Source organism: Panthera pardus, unplaced genomic scaffold, assembly GCF_024362965.1.
Source record: "Panthera pardus isolate Hobbes unplaced genomic scaffold, ASM2436296v1 HiC_scaffold_24, whole genome shotgun sequence".
Lineage (NCBI taxonomy): Eukaryota > Metazoa > Chordata > Mammalia > Carnivora > Felidae > Panthera > Panthera pardus.
The window spans coordinates 7577090-7596461 of NW_026526810.1; the positions used below are offsets into that span (position 1 = coordinate 7577090).

At 46.6% G+C, this 19372-nt stretch overlaps 1 long non-coding RNA gene across 2 annotated transcripts in view; it reads right to left on the reverse strand.

The window, feature by feature from the left end:
* Window positions 1–16893, reverse strand: part of LOC109273369 (uncharacterized) — a 51469-nt gene extending 34576 nt beyond the window's left edge. Inside the window, exons 1-6 of one of the 2 annotated variants that reach the window (XR_008416987.1) lie at window positions 13741–16893; window positions 13039–13195; window positions 12356–12403; window positions 7701–7857; window positions 5875–5933; window positions 5592–5759 (exon numbers count right to left, since the gene is read on the reverse strand). This is a non-coding gene — a long non-coding RNA (uncharacterized LOC109273369). The other variant, XR_008416986.1, reaches the window with a different exon arrangement.
* Between the last annotated feature and the right edge of the window lie 2479 nt (window positions 16894–19372).

Here is a 19372-nt window from a genome sequence, read left to right on the forward strand (position 1 = left end):
AATTGGACACAGGAATGACCATAACCCCTGGGTGTGCAAAACAATGCCAGATTCTCCTCCCCTGTGTTCCTGTGTCCTTCCTGAACTTCACCTGGTTGAACTGAGAAATCGTTTTAGTACTACTCTCTCTATGGTCACTAAATAGATGACTCATAGATCCCACTGGCTGGGTCTGTATTACAATTAGGGCACTTCTGCCAATCGGGAACCATAACCTTGATGAACTGTTGGCCTTAACTTTGAGGCAGCTCACACACCCTCTTGGCCAATGGCAAAGACTCCAGCCTTTGCATATGGCAGTTTCGCGTCCTGCCGAATATTCAGACAGACCTCACGGTTTCTATCAAGGAACATTGCTCTCATGTTTTGTTTTGTCTTTTACTATTAACAAAGCGTATGTCCTGGGAAGTTGTCACGGAAAAACACGTCAACCTTCCTCCCAACAACGCAAGAGCGTGTCTAAGTGAGAAATCAGCTCCCACCCCTGTAAAATGCTAAGCACTAAAACACCTTTCCAGCATTTCAATCTTACACCTTTTTGTCATAGCTCCAAGATCTTTGGAAAATACCTCTAATTTTGAATTCTACTTTTAAGATATCAAAAGCTTTCCACAGGATAAAACAAAACAAAACAAACAAACAAATGGGAACAAAACGAATGAAAGGAAGGCGATGCGGTTCATTTAAAATTTGTAACGTATCTGCGGTGTCAGAATGCTCCGGTAAAACGAAAGCTCCCATATTAAGAAATGTCTTGAAAAGTTTAGTCTAACTTTGTGCTCAATTACATGACCGCTGGGCGGGCGGGGGGATGACCGATCGAGTTTTCGTTTCTTCGCCTTTTTGAAGTCACAAATCACCCATTAGCATGTTGCTGTATTCGAGTGCTCGCTTCGGAGAGCCAGGAGTCAATACAAAAGGAAACAATAATAGGAAAGGGAAAGATTGTACCGTCATAATAGGGAAAGGTGTGTGAGCTGGAAGAAAGTACAGTAGAGAAGCTCATGACAAGTCATGATAAATGGGTCGTTATAAAATTCATGTTTAGGCAGCACCAGGCCGGGGATAATGCCATTCGTCATGGCAACACTAGGCCGCTAATGAGCCCTCATTGCATATTCATGTTTGCTGTGGTTCTTTTCTCCCTCCCACCCTGAGCTAGTGCCTGGAAATACCTCCACCTCAAGCTGAAGCTCCACTAGGCCTTCTTCGTCTTCTCCTCCTTCTTCTTCTTCTTCCTTTTTTTTTTTTTTTGTATTTGTTATTGTTGTAGCAATTACACTGTAAAAGTGCTGCCCAAGATTGATTGCTCTGATCTGTAGTTCAATTGTAAATTAGAATACACATCCCCCCAGGGACACACGGCCCCTATTTGTGATTAAGAAAAAAGCCCCATAATAGACTAATAGCTAAAGTTCTCTCTCTTTTACTTTCAGGCAATTAGCTTGATGAAATGGCCTCTTTTTGTGTACCCTGGAAGTATAAACCGATATCATAATGAAGTATATGATGTTTATTCTATCATTTTCACCTTGCAGGGTCTGCAGGAATGCATAAGTAATGGCCGCTTTGTCTAGTGCGTTTACTGATTCACAAGTAAACTATTTCTTAAAGATGCAGTGTGTGCATTTTGAGGCTCGACCTAAGTAACCCCTCCCTGTGGGCTCACCTCCCAAGGCAAAAGACTGTCTACTAAAGAGGCAAAAAACCGAATTGCTCAAGTCAGAGTAAAAGCCAGCTTGTGATATTCAAGAGCCATCCAACTACTGGACCGCTCTGGGGTGGATGAGGTGGCTGGCGCTCAGGATCAGTAAAGACCCCCGGGGCACTGTAGCAAAGTGCCCCGTGGCGACGCTGTGCCCCCCCGGGAGCCCCCGTGGTCAGCTGACCATAATGTAGCCCTTCAGCTCCAAGAGTCGGTGGCGGAACACCAACTCGATTTCTCCTCTTGGGTGGCCGAAGGCAGCCCTACAATGTACTGGCCATTTTTAAACGTGTCGCACCCTCCCCCACTCCAAACATCTTGTCTTTTCAAGATCCAAAACTTTGATCTCCCAAGTCGACAAGAAAGCATTCCTTAGCTTCCTACATGCACCAGCTGACGGAGGTATTGACCAGCAAGCCAATGAATACAACCACTTGTAGTTGGTCCATTTCCAAAGCCACTTGTGTTGTTCCTCTATAGTCTTTTAATATTTGTTTTCATTTCATTCATGAGGGTCTCAAGAGTAAAGGGGGGGGGAGTGTTCCAACTGGCATGATAGAAATAGGAAAGAAGGAAAAACAGAAGAGAACAAAACAAATCTACCTTGGTCTAAAATGGTTTATGGTTTTATACTTCTCCAGATGTTAATTATGGTTCCAATTCCATAGTCTAATTCCCAGTCACTCATCAATAAGCCAGTTTGTACTACCCACCAAACGTTTTCTGGGCTTGTGTTGTCTGAATAAATTCATCCCTGTCCTCTTTAATACGAACCCGATCTGAGTCTCTAGAAAGTCATTTTTTTATAGCAAAAAGATCTCACTAATGTTTTTCGTACTGACCTGGATGTGCATTTTTAGATTTGTCAGATTGTAAAACTGATGTCTGAGAGCGAGTCTTCTGTTACAGATAAAATGTGTTTGCATTTCTTCCCAGTTACGCGAGCTACTTCCTGGTTAAATAAAACTTTTTGAGAAAGTTTATTACTATATCCCGAAAAGTGATTCTAATGTTATATCATTTCCAAACATGCTACAAAAATGAGCTACCCAGGAATATCCCAGCAAAATTCACTTTGATATCTTTCTTGCTATAAATCACAAGGTTTTACCAGTCTTTATTTGGGGACTGACTTTCTCGTTCGCAATATTTATACATTGAATTGCTTGCCACGTAAATGATAAACCTGCAACATAATGTAAATTTCCATTGCTTTCAGAAATGTTTGAACGTCGGGCTGTTACATTGCCACCATATTTGAAATACGTTATTGTAAACTTTCAAGTGACGTTGAGCCTGGAAGGGTCTCGCCCACACTTACAGCACCTACTTCCAGTAACCAGTAACATTTTTTAAGGATACACTTATTGTACAACAATAATGCCTGATATTGACCAAGTGCCTTATAATTTTTGAATCTCTTTCAAACAGATCCCCTCACATGCATACTTTCATGAGACAAATGAGGCAAATAATTTAATTGTCACCCCAGAGTTGGAAGGGAGGACACTGAGGCTCAGAGAGGTTAAGTGACTTGCCCAAAGTCACAAGTCAGCAATCGCAAAGTTGAACCTTGTCCCCAGGCATTTAACTCCAAACTCTGACCTCCTTCTGGCTGGCCATGTTGCCTTTATACTAGCTACACATTCACCATTGGGAGTAACCCTCCAGAATCTCAAAGCTTTTATGAAAAACAAATCTTGTGATCTTCATTTATATCTGGGCAAGATAGACAAATAAATGTAAAGATCCGTGCGTGCGCACACACACACACACACACACACACACACACACACACACCTTGATAAAAGCCTACAAGGAAAGGAGGGAAGGGATGGAATTCACACAGATTGTTACCTACCTACCTAAATATAAGATAAAGAATCTACATTTGATTACTAACATATGCCTAGACTAGGTAGGTACTAGCCACAAAATTGAAGAAATTATCTAGAGAACTCAACTTTGAGGGACAGGGGGAAGACCACTCTTTTCAAGAGACATGGGTTTGTATCCTAATTTTCCAGAGGCTTGGTTCAGCCTTCTTATCAGACTTATCTCCAGGACCTTTACACACACCACTGCCTCTGCCTCACCCTTACCTCCTGTCACATATTCCCATAGAACTAATTCAAATCTGACCATCAATCTAGAATTAGCTCAAAGATCATTCCTCCATGGAGATGGTCCCTGGCTTCTCTCTCTCTCTCTCTCTCCCTGTTCCACATACCTCTTAGATTTGATCCACAAGTGAGCCTCCTTCGTCCCCATCCATAATGACCTTTTCCATCCTGAAGCCAGTGAAGACAGGATTTGGATCTAGAATCCAGCTACCGACTCTTCCAAGGGTGTGCTGGACCTGTCTGTTGAAATGTCCCCACTGTCAAGATCACCAACATATCAAAGTGCCATGCTCAGAGAGCCCTGAGATCAGCAAAGAAGCTCCGGGCCATTCTTTGCCAATGAATGGCCATGACATTGATGAGGAATGGCCACTCCTTTGTTGGCGTGGCCTTGAAATGACCAGATAAAACACACAAAACAGAATCCACTGGAATTGGCCAAACCGGAGACCAAATCACCTCAGCCATGATTTCCTACGAAAAGCTATTCCTGCCTGAACATGAGAAAGACCTCAGAAGTGAACCCAAAACAAATGATCCCCAAACAAAGAGTTTATAAATATGTTTATAAATATGTCCAAATCCCAGATGGGACATTCTTTAAACTTAAGGGAGAAAGGAGGGGCCGTATCATTATGTCATTCATTCATCTATCCCTCCATTCAATAAATCATTCAACAAATACTTATTGAACGTTGAGGAGATAATCACAACAGTAGACATCATCCTTGCCCTCACGGAACTCACAGTGTAATAGGGGAGACAGATATGTAATTGTATCATCGAATATAAGATTATATATGTAATGCATGCAAGAGGCATCAGTACAGATAAAATGAGACTCTTGGTGGCAACTTCATAGAGACAGACGCTTCAGTATAGAAAGTCTTACAATACAAGCCTGAAGAATGAGGTTACAGATGAAGGTACAAGGGGGAAGCATGGGCAAAGGCCCAGGAGCGGAACACGGGTTAGCAAGTTAAAGGGCCATTAAACAGTCCAGCGAGACTGGATCCCTGGGACCTGGAAGCAAAGTGGAATGTGACCAGCCCGGGGACATAGGAAGGTTGGGCCAGACCATGCAGGGCCTTTTAGGCCACAGTAAGAATTTTGGATGCCACCTGGAGCCCAGCGCAAGTCAACTGAGGGGCTTCTGAGCGGGAAACGCCCAGAATCACATTGGTAATAGGCTAGCTGATGATAGTATGGTGACAGTCTGGATGAGGAACCTAGATGTTTAAAGCGTACAATGGTTTTCTTTTTCTGGCACGGTGTACCATCCCCGCTCTAGGGAACCACATCCCCCTTACCGCTAGAGAACAGACCTCTCTCCACCCCCTGTTCTGTGCGAGCCCAGCTCCGGGCCTCCCAGCGTTGAGCAGGGAAGATCTGGCGTATCGGGCATGACATCAAAGAGCATCCGAGTCAGTTCTAAGAAACAATGACCGCTCTTTTGGTAGCAAGCCCTCCGTTCACAGGCAACAGCCAGAGCTAGGAGATGCCATATAGGCTCTGAATGAAGCAGGCTGTCCAAAGATCCTGTAAGCGGTCATTCTCAACATCTTGAAAAGCGGGTCACAGGACATGCTCCTGAGTCACTTTCCCGCACCCTTTGACCAGGTCAGGACCTACTCACTTTGAGCTCCCCGCCCTGTGGTAGAACCTCTGCTGCCATCACTTGTTAAGGGTCTTGTCTTCTCCACTCGACAGTAAGAGCCACAGAACGGGAGGTATGCCTCTTAATCCCTTTATGACTAATGTACCTGTTAGTGCTCAGTAATGGGGGGCTGTTTCATTTGCTCTGTGGTATACAACTCTGTGTTGATTCTTTTTCTGTCTCCTTCTGGGAGTTCCTTGAGAGCAGAGTCAATGCCTCCAACTTTGTGTCCCCAGTTGGTACTTGCTATAGGATTGATTATTTTCTTAGTCAACTAATACACGGATAAGGGGTCCTCGTTAAGACAACCAATCCTACCTCCCCTTGAGTCAGCCACAGGCTATGCAAAACCACATCATCTGAGGATATTTTACACCATCAATACTTACCAGTGAGAGATGTTCCTTAACACTGATGGTCAATGCATTTCTCCATATTAATATAGACCCTAAAAGAGAATGCATAAAAAAAACTGTTTAAGTCCAAATAAGGTCTATAGCTGCGATAACACTGCTGAATCAATTTCCTAATGTCAACAAGGTACTATGGTTGTATGAGATGCTATCCTAGGGGGAAATTGGGTAAAGAGGACAGAGGATCCCTCTGAATTATTTTTACAACTTCTTGTGAGTCTTAAAACTTTTCAAATAAAATAACTTTTTTAAAAACACATTTTTATTTTTTGTTCTTATATTCATACGCCTTCATATTTTTATTTATATATATATTTTTTTTTAGTTTCATATGTATTTGTAGAACAGCAAAGAACCATCGTAAGGATTAAATGATGCTATCCTGCACGACACTAGCATAGAGGAAAGGCAATGCCCTAATTCTGGGCATTGTTCTCCTGGTCTGATCAGGCTGGCATGTCAAATATGCTGGAAGGAGAGGGAGGTACATTACTTTTGTCTGATTCAAGCTCATCCTCAAAATGATGTTTTCATAAACAAAGCGCCCACGGCTATGATCTTATCTTCTCTTTTCCTTTTATCCTAATTCAGGTCAATAACAGGTATTTCTGCTGTCTTCTGCAGATTCCAGGTTTTGGAAGAGAGAGAGCTATTATAAGCTACAGGGAAGTGTTAGTGAAAAACTCACAAGAAGCCAGCGTGCCTTTAAAGTTCTTTCTACCTTAACATGTCTTTAAAAAAAATTAAGGCCAATTTTATGTATTTTTTAAAAAAAATATTTATTTATTTTGAGAGAGAGAGAGAGAGAGTGCAAGCGGGGGAGGGCAGAGAGAGGGAAACAGAGAATCCCAAGCAGGTTCCACATCATCAGCACAGAGCCTGACACAGGAGTCAAACTCACAAACTGTGAGATCATGACCTGAGCCAAAATCAAGAGACAGCCGTTTAACCAACGTAGCCACTCGGGTGCCCCAGTTTTCCTTTTTTTACTTTTTATTTTTAAGAGAGAGCTAGAGAGTGAGCGGGGGAGGGGCAGCGAGAGAGGGAGACAGAATTCTAAGCAGGCTTTGCATTGTCAGCACAGAGCCCGACGTTGGGCTCGAACTCACAAGCCGAGAGATCGTGACCTGAGCCGAAATCAAGAGTCAGATGCTTAACCATTAAAGTGTCATTTTAAAAAGAGATGCTTCAAACAAATAAGGCTGGTGTTTGTGCTCCGACCGTGTTCCTGGAGTTTTTTTTTTTTTTTTTTTTTTAATTTTTTTTAACGTTTATTTATTTTTGAGACAGAGAGAGACAAAGCATGAACAGGGGAGGGTCAGAGAGAGAGGGAGACACAGAATTCGAAGCAGGCTCCAGGCTCCGAGCCATCAGCACAGAGCCCGACGTGGGGCTTGAAGTCACAAACTGCGAGATCATGACCTGAGCCAAAGTCGGCCGCCCAACCGACTGAGCCACCCAGGCGCCCCATGGAGTTTTTACATCACACGTTCAAGAACCCGCGGTGGGTTACGCGCATAACAATGTGGGTCATTGGATCAAAACTCTTCTGAAGCATAGTAGGCAGTTTTTCTACAATTGAGAGATCCGAGAACCACCCACGGGAAATTCCTATGCACGGAGATCGAGGTAAAAGTTCAGTTTGGCTTCAACATGGAAATTTAAAAAGGACTCCCTCGGCGTAAGAAGCTGCCATTTATAATACTGTTCGGTTTATAAGCTTCCGGTAGTCCATACCGCGAGAATTACCCCCTCGTTTTGTGATCACGTGCTTAAATTAAGTTCCGCTCGAGGTGTGATACCGTAGCCGCATCTTAGTGACCCACAGGCTTGCGCAGAAAAGATTTAGCAGGATACTGTATGCCAACCAGGTGCAGGAAAAGAACGCCTGTCCGGTTGCTAAAAAAGCTCATCCGAGAAGGCCATCCATCTTTACTTCTTCAGGATAATATCCAGAAGCTGTAAAGACAGAGTTTCCCTTAATTAAAAAAAAAAAAAAAAAAAAAGGAGAAAAAATGCAGAACTGTTTTTACCATTTGCCTTATTGATGCGGGAACCAAAGAAAACACACACGCACACACACACACACACACACAATCACCTGTGGCTCCGCCAGAACTGAGCGATTTCTTCCGCACAACCTTTTCAGGAGCAAGAACAAAGCTTTCCTCCAAAGAAAATCCACTTTAAAATACCCACAAGATTCTGCAGCTCTTTAATGCTTGCCATGGGCCAAATCGTCCAATTAGAATCAGTCACTTTAAGTGCTAAAGTCATATAATGCTAATAGATCACTTTATAATGTGAGCAGTTTTTAAAAGTCGTATTTAATTTTCCATTATTACTGTACTGAATGCTAGCTGCGTCCGTCCATTCAGTCATAGATTCTTAAGTCCAGAGAGGGAGGGGACAGGATGCCGCTGGCCGAGGCATTGCTCGATTCTGGTTTTAATTCTCAGAGAATTAAGAACTCCAAACAGGCCCGATTTCAACCCTCTTCCTAAACGTGTTTGTTGTTATTTCTGAACCAAAGGATGGGGGCTCCTTTTGGTTTCGTGATTATTTTATTTCCAAACATACAGATCGGGGCAAAAGCCTCACTGATGTGTGTGTGTGTGTGTGTGTGTGTGTGTGTGTGTGTGTGAGCGTGTGCACACACGTGTGTGGTTTTCTTTAAGAAAATGAAATGAAGCATAAAATAGCCCCTTAACGGTAACCTAAGGAATAAAACAAAATCATTTACAACACACGGGATTGTTGCAGGATATGTCAAGATTAGATGGTTTAAGGGCACTATCCCGAATGTGGAAGCAATTATAATGAAATTCACGACTCATTAGCAAACATTCCATATTGTGTTTCTCATTTCTGGGTCAATGTTACCGGGAAATATAGACTTAAGATTGAGATGTTTCATTGACTTCGCCGCTAGATTATACAGTTGGACCACGCAGTGACACAAAGCAAAGACTCCACGATGAAGTTCCTCGTTTCTCAGACGCTGGCAATTTGGTCCTCGAGCCAAGTATGAACAAACTAACCTCGAGAGCATATTGGGAAGAATTAAGTTGGTGATAGAAGGGTTGACTAGCGTGAGACAAATACGAACCGGCGGATGGTGGGGGTGGGGGGGTCGATTTCGCATGCACACTGCTTGGTATGCAAAATGCCTGGTGAACTCAAGTACCCAATACTGTACGTAATGGGAACCAGATGTCTAGCAGAGAGAGAAAAATATTTTATGGCAATAAATGTGACATTGGCTCTTAAAAGGTTTGCCGCTTTTAAACAACTTCCCCGTCTTACTTTCCCTCATGTTTCCAAAGAGCTTCGAGTGGATTGTGTAAAGAGATGATTTGCCTATTTGAAAAAAGAAAAAGAAAAAAAAAGAGTGTTTCACCTGCCGCGGACTTCTCAAATAAATGCATATGTAAGGAGAAATGATCTGAAAGCGATAATTTGGGAACGCATTCGTTCACGAAAGCACTGTGCTCGGCGATGCAAAAAGGAAATTGAGGCAACTAAAGCAAAACTCCCCCTGCCCCTTGCGAACTTAAACTCTACAGGCTGCCGCGAGGTGCGCAAAGCTGCCATGAGGTCGTGGCACGAGGGAGCCCGGGGAAAGAGACACAGAGCGTTTTGAGAATTCACAGGAGGAAGAGGAAACTCCTGTGCTGGCAGATCCCACGGAGGAAGGTCTAACTCCATGTATCCCCCATCCACCCCCTTCTCTGCACCGCACGGACGCTGCTCGGTGCGGCCCTCCCGCTCTCCTGCCGGCCACGGCAGCGGACAGGCACTAAGCCCCCCTGCTCTGTCTGTCGGCCTCTCCTACCCACTCCCAAAGCAAGCCTGCCTTGGCTGCCGGGGTAGTGGTTCTGAAGCACGGATGCCATCTGGGAGTCAAGCGGTGGGCTCTGTAGTCAGGCCTGAGGTCCCCTTCCTGCTCTGCCAACTGACTGGTTGTGACCTTGGGGAAGTCACTTAAGCAACCTCCTTCTATCCGTCTTTCCTCATCTGTAAGGCGAGGGGAATAAAAGCACACGTCTCCTGGGCTCGGTGTCAGGACGTAATGAGGTTCTGCACATATCGTACTCTGCAAGGTGCCACCATTGAGGTCAGGGCACTGTTAGTAGGCACTCTTTGTAGCTATTCTTTGATCAGTCACCAGCTCCAGTTCTAATAGCAAAAAAAAATCCAAATTCCTTACTTTGGCATGCCTCCCCAGCTCTTTTCTCTCGGTCCCTTCCTTCGAATATCCAACTCCTCTCCCGTCCCATCTGTTCGTCACCACCCAAGCAGGCCTCTGTGCCCAAGCCCCAGTACCTTTGCACATGCTATTCTGCTCGCCATGGGTGGTCCACCCTCTGCCTGAGCAACTTCTTGCTTACCCTGCAGCCCTCCTTTCTAGCACAGCTCTCTGGGGAAGCATAAAGGCCCCTTAACTAGGCCTGTGGTCATAAGCCCCTGGCTCATCCAGATAGCAAATGTGGTGGGGACAGTGCTAAAAAAGAGAACCCAAGCCCTGGCTAACGGATCAGCCACTCCTCACTGCTGCCGGGGTAAAATGAGGGCTCGGAATTACCAATACTTCCATTTTCTTGTTTGTTTGTTTCCAAAGGGAGACAGAAATCTCCAGTTGTTAACTGCTGGCCACTAAAAATGTTTTAAGTGCTGTAGCTTTGGACCAACCAACACCCTCTGGAGACCATCAGGCTAACCGTGCGGACCTTGGCTCGGGAATTTCCTTACGCGGAACCTCCTCCATTCTGGCAAATTTAACTTGGACCTAGAATTGTGTGTACATCTGCTTGTCCAACAGACAATGCTCCTTGAAGACAAGGAGGCTGTTGGGTTTTCTCAGCACAGTGGATGGCTCAAAGAAGCATCTCACGGGATCTCATGTGGATATTTCCTGAGCCAGGAAGCCAAGGAAGGGTCTACAGGTGGATCATCCCCAGCAGGTCAAGGGATCAAGGGGTTCTTATTTCCAATATTCTTATTTCTAGAGAGGAAAGACTGCCTAGGGATCATTCAGCCCTGGTCAGTATCTGACTTCCTTAGAACAGTCTAGAACTCTTCCTCAAAGCTCCAAAGCCCACTCCGTAGTTAGCAGGAGTCAGCTCTGAGAATATAAACCGATCCTTTAAGCCTAGTTTATACACAAACTTAATCTGCACCTGGCATGTGAGCGCATAACTGAACGAGTGAGTGAAATCTACTCGGAAGAGCCTCCATTTAAGTGTCCGATGTAAAAATCAACAAGTAAGTAAATAAATAAAAGAAATGTCAGATGTGACCCGGTTTTCATTTTGTTGGAAGCTGAGCGTACAACAGATCCTGGACCCAGAAAGAGACACACTGTCTCTGAAACTGTGGACAAGAAAAACATGGGAAAGCCTGGGGTGTAGACAACTTAGATGATTCAGCAAAAGCAGTGACAGTTCTGAACTCTTCAATGTCCATCATCTGTGGTCTGAAGATGCAACTTCCAGCACTTTTCTCAAGAAAATCATGCATGGGGCGCCTGGGTGGCTCAGTCGGTAAAGCGGCCGACTTCGGCTCAGGTCACAATCTCGCGGTTCGCGAGTTCGAGCCCCGCGTCGGGCTCTGTGCTGACAGCTCAGAGCCTGGAGCGTGCTTCAGATTCTGTGTCTCCCTCTCTCTCTGCCTCTCTCCTGCTCGCTCCCTGTCTCTCTCTCAAGAATAAATAAACATTTTTTTTTAATTTTTAATAAGTAAATAAACAAATGAAAGAAAAGCATGCGTAAATATTTGGGGATCTTCATTACAGCTTTGATTATAATGCTGAAAAACTGGGGGGTCGTTTCATGAGTAATTACAGACAATTTAGGATTTTGATCATTCGTACAACCATCCGCAAAAATCTACTGAAGGCTTACTTGTGTGGCAGATTGTGTCCTGGGGATGTTTGATACATTACATCACTTGACCATATTGTTATATCCATGTTACGGATGCGGACTCTGAGACACAGAGTGTTTAAGTAATTTGCCCAAATCACATACCAAACTAAGTGGCAAAGCAGGCAGGACTTAGTGCTACCTAACGCCAGAGTTTGAGTAGGATGGTCCACTTTCCCCATAAATATTCAAACATCCACAGCTGTCCCAAATTTATAATCTGGAAGAATGGATAACGACACCCCCCCCAAAAAAAAGCTTATGAACCATGATTAAGTGAAAAGAGCAGGTGGCCAAGGAGTGTCCCCTCTCTCAACTATTGTTAGGTGGAAATACCAGAATCCCACAGATACAGCTCCCCCAATGAGGAAGGATGTCAGATACGAATAAAAGACCAGGGCACAAAATTCCCCGCGGGAGTGAGTGCCAGGATCAAAGCAAAGCCTGTCAGCAACTGTCTTCTCTACTTGTCTCTTGCAAACCACCTTCTCCAATAAAGCTTTAGGCTTCCAAGTGAAAATTCCAATTCCCACCTTGATGTGCTGTTATGGCTCCAGATCCTAATATCATCTGGTTTCATCCTAAGGCGAGAGCAGATGGCCACAGAGGTTCAATTAGCTGGGGCCCGAGACTGTAGATGTGTAACAGTTGAGTCTACAAACCGGGGGCGCCTGGGGGGGGGGGGCTCGGTGGGTTAAGCGTCTGACTTCACCTCAGGGCACGATCTCATCGTTCATGGGTCCGAGCCCCGCATCGGACTCTGCACTGACAGTGCAGAGCCTGCTTGGGATTCTCTCTTCCCCTCGCTTACTGCCCCTCCCCTGCTCAAAATGAATAAACTGAAATAGTTTGTAATGAATAAATACACATTTAAAAAAAGAGAAAACAGTTGAATCTGTAAAACAGCAAACCACCCGAAGGAAGGCACTGCCCACTACGTAGATGATAGTGGTTCTTTTTTGTTGCAAATCAAAATGCTGAGTATGGAGGGGTCAACAATGTTGATGTCTACGACGTTTGTTTCCTTATGGTGTTTTTGCGGGTTCTAGGTTTTCCACAGCAGGTATGTATCGCTTTTATACGAAGAGGAGGAAAGGATCCCAGTCTGCATGAGGATTAAAAGTGAATGTCTATAGTGGATAATATTTGGAGACCAGAGACCAAGACGAGGGGGGAAACATGTCTTTAGGGGTGATGGGACATAAGACACTCTTACCAGACAAAGGTGGGCAGCTGAGCAACATATCCCGCCTGGAAGTCCGTGGGTGTGGACGAGGCCTCACCGCGAAGATGTCAAAACTGTATCTGACAGAGATGCTGGGCGTTGGGCACACCAGGGGCCATGGCCCTGCGACACGCCAGACAGACGGCACCTAAGATAAGACAAGTCAGACAGAGAAGAAAGGCATGAGCTACATGGACGGAAGTCACGGCGATAGAAGGCAACAGACAACGGCCCCAAGGAGGGAGCCCTCAATGAAAATACAGATTTGCAAGCGGGCAGGTGAGTGGGACGGAGAAGGGCAGGGAGAGCTACTGGTCTGACAAGGGCAGCGGAGAAGCCAAACTCGAGGGAGAGGAAGGGGGTGGTGCGTCTTTTCCACGCACAGAAAGTATAAGGTGATGACCAAGGGAGAGAAAGTGATGGAGACAGCTTTTGGATCACAGAAGAATAACGTGGTTGAAAGCAGGGATGGTTGGTTGGAATGCAGGTGAGGCAGGGGGAGAGAAAACAGGTCACAAGATAACAAGGTATCAAGAACAAACACGAGGGCTTGGATAAAGCGAGCTGGAACACCCACTCCAGAGTTAGGGGATGTTAGCCGCAGCCATCTGATTCGCCCGCAAAGCCCTCCCGAAGATAAGAGGCCATTGCCCCCCCCCAGTGCCTCAGGCCTCTCCACATGCAAGAGCTGACCTTGTACCCCACTTGGTGCATATCCCTCTACCGCCCCACCCTTCTGGAGCCTGGATATTTCATTCGTTTGCGAGGATCACTGGGTTGACTTTCAGAGCTCCAGCTAGACAAGAAGGTTTGAAGGTCGAGAACAGGGGACGTCGTGACTGGACATCTTGGCGGTTTTCAGCCACAGCCACAGCTTCTGGAACACTCCTCAGATCCAGAGGAAGTGTCTGCGTGCCTTCTCCTTGAATCTGAGCTGAGCTTCCTCACTCGTGGACCCACAAAGTATTGCCTGGGCCGGGCCAGAGAGGAAGGTTCAGCTTCCACCTTGCTCCCCTTGGGTTACTCGCCTTGGAGCCCCCAGTAGACCAGGAGAGAAGCACAGGGATGAGATGTGGTGAGAAGTGAGCAGGACCCAGCCGAGGCTGCGGCGAGGGCCAGCGTCAGTCCTCGCGTGCCGGTGGGGAAGCCTTACGGGCGACCCCAGCCTGGGCCACCAGCGGACCTCATCGTATCTCCCGATACGTTTTCTCTCTGTCTCACCCTCCACAATTTTACGTTCCTTAGTCAGGTTTTTCTTGTCTTCCAGTCTCTGCCTCACCCTGTTTTCCGTCTCTCTCTCTCTCTCTTCAAATCCAGAATTCTCCCCCTTTTCTTTTAATTTTTTTTTGAATGTTTCTTTATTTTTGAGAGAGAGAGAGAGAGAGAGGCAGAGCACGAGCAGGGGAGGGGGAGAGAGAGGGAGACACAGAATCCGAAGCAGGCTCCAGGCTCTGAGCTGTCAGCAGAGAGCTCAAAGCGGGGCTCAAATTCACGAGCCGTGAGATCATGACCTGAGCTGAAGTCGGACGTTCAACCGACAGCCACCCAGGCGCCCCAACTCCCCTTTTTTTTTAATGGCCAGGGGACTTGTGGAAGAGAGCACCACATTCTCTTATACCTATAGAAGGCTTCTGTTTTCTCTTTTTTGGCATACATAAGCTCAGATCCTTTAAAAAATAACCGTTCCCATTTTTGTTGTCCTTTGCTGCTACTATCCCTCCTTCCTGAAGGATCTCTGGGCCTCGGGCGTACTTTTTGGGTTGTAAAAACTATATGAACAAGGGGTGCCTGGGGGGCTCAGTCAGTTGAGCCTCTGACTCTTTTTTTTAAGTTTATTTTTACTTATTTCGATAGAGATATAGGAAGCAAGCAGGGGAAGGGCAGAGAGAGAAGCAGACAGAATCCCAAGTAGGCACGGGGCTGTCAGCACACAGACTGATGCGGGCCTCGAACTCACACCCTGTGCAGATCATGACCTGAGCCAAAATCGCGAGTCAGACGCCTAACCGACGGAGCCACCCACGTGCCCCCCGGGGGCTTCTGACTCTCTATCTCGGCTCGGGTCATGATCTCACACTCGTGAGCTTGAACCCTGAGTGGGGCACCCAGCTCCGCACGGAGCCCGCTTGGGATTCTCCCTCTCTCTTTCTCTTTCTCTCCCCCTCCCTCCACTCATGCTCGCTCTCTCTTTCAAAAAACAAAACAAAAACAAACATCAACGACCACAACTGTGAACGAGATACTCTCCCCAGTGATGATATTATCTAGCCTCTTCTGGAAAGCACCGTTGTTCGGGCCACCCTCTGATCTTCCGGTCGCTGTCCCGCCCACCTGCTGTGGGGGAGTCCTGACTCGCTTTCCCCAGTCGGGACAGGGGTGTGCAGGCTGCAGCTGATCAGAAGCTTGAGTGGGAAGACAGCAGGGTGGGGGGCGGGGGGAGGGGGTCAGGATCACTGTGAGGACGCCCCAAGTGCAGCTCCAAATGAGACCTCCTAGGAGGGGTGCAGAGACCACCCGGTCACCTTGCTCAGAGAGGGTGTGACGCCCAGAACGGTCACCGAGCGGCTGGTTGAGCAATGGAGGCTGAGGGATGGGGCAAACACCGGACCAGGACACGTCCCGCTCACTGAGTGGAAGGGAACGTCTCCCACCGACGCTGCCCCCAAGGGTAGCCTGAGCCACCACCTCGAAATGCCACCTAGGTGGGTGCACGTGGACAGATTCAGGCGCTTGCACAGATGCCCAGAACTCTGGAGGGGCACAGCACCCCCCCCAGCAATGGCAGGCACGTGGCTCAGAGGACCGCGTGCGGGCCTGGCCGAGCGCACCCCTGGCAGGAAAAGTAATACCATCTCAGGTCAAGGAGAAAGCCCCGCAGCCCAAAATAGCCGCCCTTCCCAGTTGCCACACGGTCTAAAATTATACCATTGAAGATTTATTCCTTTGCACACCTCGCTTCCATGGGGGCCCGGCCTGGAGCCGGAGGGGAGAACCCATAAAATGTCTTCACGTTAAGGTGTAAAAGGCCCGGCTGTCCCACAGAGTTCTGTAGGGGCGGGAACGGAGGGAGGTGTTGAAAGGAGAGGAAGAAGGCAAAGGACACGTGGGTGAGGGAAACCAAAAGGGCACTTCTCCCATTTCAGGGCTTCTCCCGGAAGGAGCCTGGCAGACTGCTACCTCGTAAACCCGAGGCCCGCGCACTTTGCCAGTAAATTTGAACCGTGCGTGCAAACAATGCTAATAATTGATTCCTTGAAAATGCCTTTCTAATACATTATCGTGCAAAGCTGCATGGGCCTCTCCTTCGAATTGCCTACATGGGAAAAAACTAAAAGTGAATTAAGGGGCAATTAGAAAGAATAAACGCTGTATGCCTATCATATTCTGGAACACGGAAGGAAGCTACAAGCAGGCAATCAGGTCATTTTAACCAAAGCCTCCGTTTTCTGTGGGGGAAGGATTGCCTCAGAAATTCAGGCAAAGCCCCTGTCTTTCTAGAAGTTTGGTTAATCTGACCCCAGAAGACCCAGCAGTAACCAAAATAAAAGCAAGCAACCGCTGTTGGAAATATACCTCCAGTCCCGTTTCAGCTGGCAAAAGTGCCATCCGATTCCATGTTTCAAGTCCTTAAGAAATAGACAACATTTCAGGGGTGCCTGGGTGGCTGGCTCAGTCAGTTAGGTGGCCACCTGTTGATTTCGGCTCAGGTCACGATCTCCCAACTGTGAGATCAAGACCCACGTCGGGGCTCTGCACTGACGGCTCGGAATCTGCTTAGGATTTTCTGTCTCTCTCTGCCCCTCCCCTCCTCGTGCTCGCTCTCTCTCAAAATACATAAATAAACTTAAAAAAGAAAAGAAAAGAAAAAGACAGTATTTCAGAAAAGTAACCACGGCCCTCCCAACCCCTGTGCCACCCTCACCTAAGTCACTTAGCGGAAAGCTAAGCGCCACGGGGGCCACCGATGAGTTTTAGGCAGAGGCAGGGACAAAAACAGGGAACTGAGAAAACAAGGAAGGAGACAGGAAAGAGAGAAGAAAGGGGGTGCAGGGCTGAGGAGGAGAGACCAGGTGACTTCCCCAAGGTCATCCAAGGGAGGTGGCTGGGGACACGGCAAAGTGCTTCACACCCACTGGTGTCTAACTAAGTTCCCTGGGTTTTTTTCTACTCTGACGGTCTTTGGAGTTACAGAATGTCGGGATTCAAGAAGTGTAACTCCTGGGTCTGTGGGAACTTACTGGACGATTTCTATAACTAAGGCTTCCCTTCTCCACCTCCATTCATTCACTCACCCAACAACTAAGGATGGAGTCTTACCTCCTGCCAGGCATTGTCTGGGAGCGTGGGTTCACCTTCATGGAGATTTCACACAGATGCTTGCTTGAGGGCCAGCTCAACCGGCCCCTTTTCAGAGAGTTACTCCCTGACCGTGCAATCTCATGGGGCCCCTTCCATCCTCTGCCAACCACTCTTCTCTAATTTTCCCGTAGTACTTAAGACGACTGGAGACCATGTCTTTCACCTTTATTCACTATGTCGCTGCTCGTCTTCTCTAGGAAATTGGGTCCTTCAAACAAGGACCCTGTCTCATTCAACGCTGTCCCTCCAATACTTACAATGATTCCTGCACGCAGTAGGTACTCAAAAAAAAAAAAAGCTGTCCAATAAGTGGAATGAATACCAAGGAGAGCTTTTTTCCGATGCCTACTACGTGCCAAAGCCATATGAGACTATTCACATCAATCATCTCATTTAATCAAGATCGGATACACCAAAACAGAAAATACCTGACGAAGGCACAGTTCTAATGATGGCGAAGCGCTTGGAAAAATTAAAGCAGAACTTGAAATGCCCGGACCCCGGGCCCCTTCATGCAAGAACAAGGGCCATCCTGTGACGTTAAAAGGTAACAAATTTAAAATGAAAAAAAAAAGGAAATACTTCTTAAAACAGCGTATAATCTACCTGTGGAATTCACTGCCGCAGGGTATTATTGAGGCAAATAGTCTAGCAAGATTCAAGAAAGGATTAGACATTTATATGAATAGAAATAATATTGGCAGTTACACTAACTAGGTTAAAAAGTTACAAGGCATGGCCGTCCTGGGCTCCAGGGCATAACTGTTCACCAGCTGGGGTGAGGAAGGAATTTCCCCTCGCGACGGAGCATTGCATAATTGGCCAGATGCATGATGGCTCGGATTTTTGCCGTCTTCCGTAACATGGGCAGAGACGACTGCCCAGGGAAAGCTCCTGGAGAAGGCAGCCCAACGACTTCTTCCCATGGCGTTTCCGACTCCATGCTGCACAATCCCGGATAAGAGGTAGGGAGTCCGCAGAAAGTCCTTTGGGGGATTCACACCCGAAAATGTTTCCACTTCCGAACAACAGAAACGGTGCAAAATAATTTTCTTCATCCTGATGATGAAAATATTTCATGGGCTGTTATCGGGCCCCGGCTGTAATCTTATTAGCGCCCAGAGGCTGTATGGGCATCTCTAAACCTCAGCCCATCAGAGTCCTGGGAGAATCTTCTACAAAGGCATCACCCACCCATTTGTCACATCCGTCTAACACTGTGCCTTACGCACCCGCGCTTGGCAAAGGTGTGTCTAACGGAAGTGCCTTTCTGCAGGTGCGCTAAGGAAAGCTATTCATAATGCCGTCCACTCGCATTCCAAAGCTTTTCTCGATTACACTGCCAGGCACAGACATGGATTCTTGGTGATGTGTGTCGTGCATTTTTTTTTTCACCCTACCATGGAAAATCCAGAAGGCAGTCGTGAGCCTTGCGTCCAAATCCAAGCATTCACGGCAACACATTGCAACTAAATTCCTCATGAGACTCGACTGACTTCACAAACCTTAGTGTCGCAGGTGTAGACGAGGCTCCGAAGAAACCGTAGGGGCGTCTGGAGCACCAGCGAAACAACACCCCCCACCCCACGTCGGGGGACAAAGAACATTCTGCAAGCCAAAACACAAGGGGACATTTTGATTTAAACCTTCAACCCAGCCACAACCCTGAAAGCTTTCAAAAGTAAACAGATATATAACAAAACGCGACACAGATGTACACGTACGTTTTTCCCCCCCCGGAATCAGACACCACAGTTGCCACCAACATTGTTGAATGCATTCTCGCACAAAATAAGTTAAGAACTGCCATTCTAGGGCCTGGTCCTCAAGAGAATTCTCAAGTCTCTTTGGACGAAGTCTTTCCCACCTAAATGCAAGATTTGCTTCCTTGTAAAATTTACTTCCTTAAATTGGCAGAATACTATTAATTGGATTCTCTCAGTGAAAGAGAGAATTAATTCCCATC